Source organism: Strix uralensis, chromosome 15 (assembly GCF_047716275.1).
Source record: "Strix uralensis isolate ZFMK-TIS-50842 chromosome 15, bStrUra1, whole genome shotgun sequence".
NCBI lineage: Eukaryota > Metazoa > Chordata > Aves > Strigiformes > Strigidae > Strix > Strix uralensis.
The window spans coordinates 22,549,597-22,556,892 of record NC_133986.1 but is presented as its reverse complement, the minus strand read 5'-3'; the positions used below and the strand labels follow the sequence as shown (position 1 = coordinate 22,556,892).

Here is a 7,296-nt window from a genome sequence, read left to right as displayed (position 1 = left end):
GGACAGAAAATTCAGTGATACGTCCTGAATACACTGTTTAGAAGTTCTCTCAGAAAATCCTTCATCTCTTCAATAAACCTCTTTTCTATGCCCAGATACACAGAGGAAAAAGATGGACAGACTTCCTCAATTTGAGCAGAGGATGATTTTCAAATCCAGGAGTGGCCATGGAGATTGGAAAAGGCAGTTTAGTGTGAGAATGAGGAAGAAGGCAGGGAAGGTGAACGTGGGAAAAGCGAGAACTTTTAGGAAGTTTAAGACATTTATTTCATTTTTTGGACCAAAAGAGTAAGTTTTAGTGCATGTGTGTTTGTGGATTATGCGCGTTATATTTGCTATATAGTATCCCCCTGGGAGGGGGGAAGGAGACAAATGCATGGCCTTTCCTACCTGCTGTGGAGCACCTGTCGTGTCCCTTTTGACACAGGTTATTTATATAGTAGGGACAAGGGTGTGATCAGATTCACTGGAGCTGCTGGCCATTGACTTGTGTGGACTCTTAAGATATTTAAGAGGTTTGCCTTCCCTGACAAGTGCTTGTTGTGTTGCTTATACCCGTGTTAAGTCTGGATTGCTTTTGTGTTGATGAGCCTTGCAGTGTGGTTCGTCTTAGTGCTGCGTGGTTTGATAAATGTGACCCAGAGGATTGTCTGCTGTCTGTGATGAGCTGTTACAATCAGCATCGTGATACTCAGCAGCTGAGCCTGTGGCTGGGGGCTACACCACATGGCATCTGAATGCTGCACTTAATTCAACTCCTGTTGGCTTGAATTTCCAAAGTTGGCAGGAGGGAAGATGTTTTCTATCCCTGTTTTCCCCTGGTGTGTCCTCTCTAGCAGAAAGCTCGAGGAGTGAATGATGAAGCTGAGCTCTCAGTAACTGGTCCTGGCACAGCTGTAAGTTCCTTTTTTTTTTCTCCTTTCTTTGCATTTATGTGCTAGGGACATCTTACCAATTTTTACTTCCAGAAAGCTGCTTTTTACCTTATTTTTACTATAATTACCATTACTTCTCTGAATGGGACTTTTGATCCTCAGCTTTAATAACCCAAAGCTAATTTCTGCTACTGATGATGAATAGTGATAGAAGGAGTTTTAACTTCATTACAGACAATACTTTGTTTTGGTCCTTGTTATCAGTCAAGACAGGAACTGTAATCTGTATCCTGGCATGTAGCCTGAAGCTAATAGATATCTTCTTAATATGTAAAATATTTTGGGACTTGGTACAGGTTTTTTTTCTAAAAGTGATTGTGATGGCACTCACAATTTATGATAAAAATTGTCAGGCTTTAATGCTGAGACAAAATGTGAACATAATAATCGGATTTTTCTAAAAATTGTCCACCTTGGGTGTTAAATCTCTTGGCTTTTAGTGATAACAGTCCTGCAGGATAGGGCAATTCATAATTCTGAGCTGTCATTTTGGGCTTCTGCTTCCTGTGGACTCCAAAAGGGTTGATTAAAATTCATATTTTTTTTTAAGATTTCCCTAAGAAAAATGGGGAGCATGCTTAGTTTAAGTAAAATGTTCAATGCTCAAGCAAAAATCTGATGCAAGAGAAGTTCTGGGTGTGTGCTGCAGACGTTTATCTTCTGCCATAAGTCCATAATTATAATTTAATTCAGCCTTGCATGTTTTGAAAATACAGAGTAAAACCTTTTGTTTCTTGTAGCAGTGTCACAGATGAAAGTATTGACAGGGTAATGGTTTAGTGAAAAATCTAGGTTTATTAATAGCTAACAGCAATTTATTATTACAAAATAATTCAGAAATACTGAAAGAAAGAAAAGCAACTTATTCACAGATTCTAAAATGACAAGATTCACACTAACTTACTTAAGGGTACCTTAATTTATATATATATGTGTGTGCATACACAAAGGGGACAAACACACGGCAACAGAGGTGTTTGGATTCAGTAGAATAAACACACAAGAGTTTCAATTGCAAAAGGAATTTTATGCTGTCTCAGGGAAACAATGTTGACAAAGACTGAATATTAAAGAACTCGAGCTACTTGTGGTGGGGCAATTCTTACCCCCCCGCCCCTCCTTGTTGTGCTGCTGGGTGCTCCGTGTGATTCCACCCACAGCCCCGAGCTCCACCCCAGTCTGTGGAGATAAGGACTGATAACGGTAAGGAGCCGGCTCCTGCCCTCCCTTGTTCCAGCCTTATCTCTCTGTGCTCTGAATTGATGCTTTTCTGTAGCATTGAAAATAAAAATGTCAGCCCCCCTGTTCCAGCCCCGCACAAAGCCACCAGTGGTGTGATTGCTCCTGTGGCACTTTGCTGGAGGCACCAATGGCATGTAGCATTGTGGGGGAGAGGTGACTGCACTCTGCGACAGGCCGGAGGAGCGGAGGGAGCTGTAACCCAGCGGGGACAGGGCTGGTGTTCAGAAGCTGTCTGGGCACAGTCCTGGGCAGGAGCTCGAGGGAGCCCTTCTTGAGCAGGGGGTTGGCCAAGATGATTTCCTGAGGTCCCTTCCAACCTCGACCATTCTGTGTTTCTGTGGCGTGCCAGAATCTTCCATGTGTACGGGGGCCTCTGAAAACAGAGGAGAGGGAGAGCTCAGGGAGCATTTCAGGAGAAAGTACCAGCTTCTCAGGATTTCTCTTGCAGACCAGGAATGCCTGTGCTGCAAAGTGACAGTGATGTGGCCGTGCAGCCCTCGCACCAGCTCATCCAAGCAGGCCGTCCGTGGCTCCATTCTTTGGTGCGAGCTGTTCCCAGGACTGCGCAGGCTTGGAGAAGTTCTGAAGCACCAACTGCTCGGGCATCTGCCATGGGGCACAGGTAGGACCAGGCTGGCGTTGAGCTCTGCCTCATAGGAAGGCTTTGCAGTTAAGAATGCACAACAAGAGTGAGACCCTTTGCACTCAGATCTGTGGGGTGGTTCCTGTTGCACTGTGGTGTCTCCCGAGCCCCAAGGACTCTGTAACACAATGGAACTGCAGCGATTTGGTGGTTTCTGTTACCACCTCCTTTTGCATTCCAGCGCACAGAGTACATGACCTGCTTTACTTTGTGCAGCAAAGTTTAAACAGTAATAGTGTGTGGTACATCTTCACTAATCAGCGGGACTGATGTTTGAGAGAGAGTCTGGCTCCTGTGATGACAGCGGAGAACCTGCTGTGCTGAGGTTCCCTGAGGTGATTCCCCTGTGAGATCCGTACGGGAGCAGGATGCATTGTGTGTTGTATGTGTGTGTGTCTGTATCTGTGTGTGTATTTGCAGGCTCTAGCTGTGGACAGCCCTTAACGCTACCAAGATTTTTCTGGTAGGAAGATGTTATGTTCACTGAAATCAACAGGAAAATGTTCTTGAACATCACTGAGATTTTAAAATTAACACTCGCAGCTTAAGATCTTATGCAGGTTTTCTAAGTTCTGTGGCATCAGTGAACAGGAAAAGGCTTCTTAGCTGTGTGTTTAGATGCCCATGGAGAGGTGAATGAGGAGATGAAATTAGCAAATATCCTTTTAGTCTTCATTAATTGTTATCCTGATTCTTCATGTTGTGTACAAGCTGATCCTGGTTTTAAGATGTGGCAGAGATAATGTAGCCCCTGTGGTACCATGAGGCACAGTTTTCTTAGTTGTAAAATTTGTGCATGGAGGAAAAAACCATGGCACAGCTAGCACCCAGGGCACAAATGGGGCCAACCTAGTGTGGTGCACGGCACTGCCTGCAGAGCATGGCTGGCTTGCTGCCTTTGGGGAGTTGAAGGATGGCACTGACTTTTTTTCCCAGTGTGCTTTTTCTTCAGCTACTTCAAGTGCAGTAATGATTATGTAGCATGTTTTTAATGCCCTTGTGGAGAAAAGCAGACATAATTGCATGGCCCAAAAGAGCTTAGCATGTACGTACTGATGAGTAATAATATCTCTTGGCTCAGAACTGATTTTTTGGGGGGGGGCATTGTCAAGAGGAAGAGGGCAATATGTGCTTCATGCCACACTCGAACACAGTGGCTTCTGAAATATGACATAGAAGGATCTGGTCCCTAGTTACCTCCCCTCTTTCTTGGGATAAAATTATGTACTTTAAATCCTTTTCTCTTGTACTCCAAAACTGGCCTAAATGAAGGAACTGAGGCAGAGGTCTTCCTATTCCTTCCTCATGCTTGGAGTCCCATGGAAGTGACTCTAACCAGATGGAGAAATAGCGGTTCCCCCTACACCTCTGCTGCCACACGTAGACAAATGTTCATGCCTGGACCTGTATAAAGAATTCTGACAACTTTGCAAAACAGGCTTGGGATGGTGATGGACTTTTCCCTCTGAGCAGTGAAGTATCACATGGATTCACTATAGATTCCTGGTGCTGTTCAGTCTTTCTTGTAGTGCAGGCGATAGTGTCTTCACAATTGCAGAATTTAAGAACTGTACTTTCTTCCTTTGCTTAGCTGATTAGAAAAATTGAAAAGCGGCCGATGGCTGCAGAAGGCAGACAGCCTGTCAGCCACCAGACGCTTACTCTATTATCGAGCTGTGGCTATGTAGCAAGGGATGAAGCATTCGAATGTACAGACAATGTTTTCTCACTAACAAGGTGCAGAAGAGATCTTAATTCTGTTTAGGCATTTGATTTTCTGTCTTGTCTTCCTGATGCAGTCTCCCAGAAAATGGATCCTGAGAAGAGATGCAAATGGCTCTGAACTCAGGTGTTGAGGCTGAGATGACGAATCTCATTTACTGATGTTATTTCAAGTCCAGTCCTGATGCATTTGGCTATTTCAGTTCATGTTTTCATACTAGTGGAGCTGTGGGATTCTGAGTGCCCTGAAAGGGCTTTTCACTTACAAGAATGTCCGGGAACTTGCATGTCACTTTGAAGGCCAGCTTGCTTGATGTCAGTGAGCATTGCCATTTGCAATTGCCTGCTGAGCCAAGGATACATCTTTATTACTTACTCTAGTAGAGGCACTAGGAGAAGCCCTGATTGCTTTCCAACGGCTTTTACTTGGATTTCTCTAAATGATTTCTTTTGAGCCTGCTTTTGGTATAGCTGTGTTAAAAGGGCTGAGACCCATCCCACCTCCCTGAGGCATTTCAGTTGGGACTAGAGCTGCCCCAGATACAGTGCGCTCCTGTGTTAATGCCAGAGGGCTGAACTGAGAAATGGAGACTCTGTTACACTGGGCAATGTCAGAGGAATGGTTTCACTAGGAGAAGGAACTTGTTACCTAGGTAAATGCAGCAATATTATTTAGCTCCTTAAGCTTTCCTGATCTTGGACAGCTTGCATGCATTTAGCACAGCTCCGCTGCCTCTGCCTGCTTGTCAGAACAGCTTGGAAAGCTGCCCTAGCAACATTTTGTACCTATGGCAGACATGTAATCCACTTGTACAGACTGGGTGAACGCTGAGTATATTGTTCTTCAATCAAAGAAAGCTTAACAGAATTTTGGATGAAGCTACGGCAGTGGTGGGGTATATGCACGTATCAGCTAATCTAATTAGTGCTAATATTTTGTCAGACATGTCAAAGTCACTTTCCTTCTCAAAGCATTACTAAAAAATAGAAATCCACTTCTGTTGCATTCATTTCGTTTGCTGGATTTGCATCATCTGTAAGCTAAATCTGATGCCTCAGCTGTGCCATTTTAATCTTTGAGGAAAAGCACTGTTCAGCCGTGTGCACACCAAAGCAAGAGGGACATCCATTTGGAACTGATACAGCTGAGGCACTGCTGAAGAATTCTGTATTAATGCTTAGCCTGTCTTAGCCACAGCGTGTCTGGAGGCTGTAAAGCAATGGCCTAGTCGGTCAAGCAGTGGTCTGTTTGAAAATAATGTCCTAAAAGCAGGTACTGCTAAAAAGCAGTTCTGTAACGTTCCAGAATCAGACAGTTGAAGGAGGGACACAAGCTGAATAGGGAGCTCTTCTCCCTCGACCCCTGCTGATGTGATTGTTCAGACTGATCTGTGAGTGAGAGAGACTGTATTGAGAACAAGGTGGAGCTGCTGTTAGACAAAATTCAACTTCCATTGCAGCAAAAATAGCACAGTTGGAATTGAACTTTCTTACCAGCAAAAACCATATTGATCATTGTCTTGAATGTAATTGTAAATACCTTGAAGCAGCTGTGAAGGCTCAGTGAAGCAATGGGTACTTGTTTTGCTCTAATGGGAAAATGCAGAAAGTGATATTTGATGTCCCTTGAGACTTAAAATGCAACATGAAACTGCAAATAAAGTAATTCCCTCGGAATAGTTACAGTACAGGATTGTCTTTAATTTACAATTAGCAAAAGTGTTCTTTAGTAAAGGCAGTTTTCTGGAGCAGTCTGGTATTCAGTTGAGTTTGCCAGTGTATCCCTACCGTGTGGTGTTACCACGGTAAAAGCCAGCACTGCAGTGCTGTGCTAGGGCCCCTGGACAAGGCACAGTCACTCGTTTGAACGCTGCTAAAATGAACACAGCTTAGGGAGGCGTGTAAAGCGATGGCCAAGCTGGGGCCACAACTGCATCGGTTGTAAATGCCTGGAGCTGGGCTGCCTTGTGATTGTGTTTTGATGACTGTCGTGTGAGTAAGTGATGAAAAGAGTGGTGGACCAGATAGGTTAAGTCTTCAGTCAGTACTTTCACATGAAGGGGAGTTCCCAAAGCTTTTTTCCTGCAGGAGGAGTTGGGTTGGAATGACCTACTCCTCTTTGAATTTCCTGTCCTTTGTATTTATCATACTCAAATATAATTTGCCAAACAGTAACCCGAGGTCTCGGTATCGGTGTGATACTGTGCTCCAGACTGTTTAAACTTCACTTTTCCATTTTTAGCTGCCCATCTCTTCTCTCTACGGTTCTTTACAACTGATGCCAAGTGACGCCCTATGAGCCATTAGGCAATTTTGAAATAGAAATTTATTGTTGGGATTGATAAGGGACTGTTCTTGCTGCTTTGAATTTTTTTCGACTTCTGATAATGTCAAGAATCAATTCAGCTTGGAACCTGGAAATAGCTTGTATGACTGTGGGTAACCTGTTTTAGCTGGCTTTTTGCTTCTGCTTTCTATCTTGTCCCTTTGGGGCAGCTGATGATGGGAACCACAACTGGAAACTGGGAATCACAATAATATCCATCATCCAGTGACATTCATCTTGCAGAAAGTACCAGGAAGAGTAATGTCAGAAATAAATTCCGTTTCATTTCACCTTAAGGACAGCTGGAAGCTTCATTATGATTTTAAATGACATCTTTTTTTACTGGAATCTTTTTGCACTCTGTTCTTTTGTAGTCAGTGGTGGTTTCTTTTGATACAGTCAGTAGTGGTTTCTTCTGATAGTATCGT

At 43.7% G+C, this 7,296-nt stretch overlaps 1 pseudogene; it reads left to right on the top strand.

Moving 5' to 3' along the window:
• The first annotated feature begins 690 nt into the window (after nt 1-690).
• Nucleotides 691-7,296, top strand: part of LOC141950265 (ras-GEF domain-containing family member 1B-like) — a 107,094-nt pseudogene continuing 100,488 nt past the window's right edge.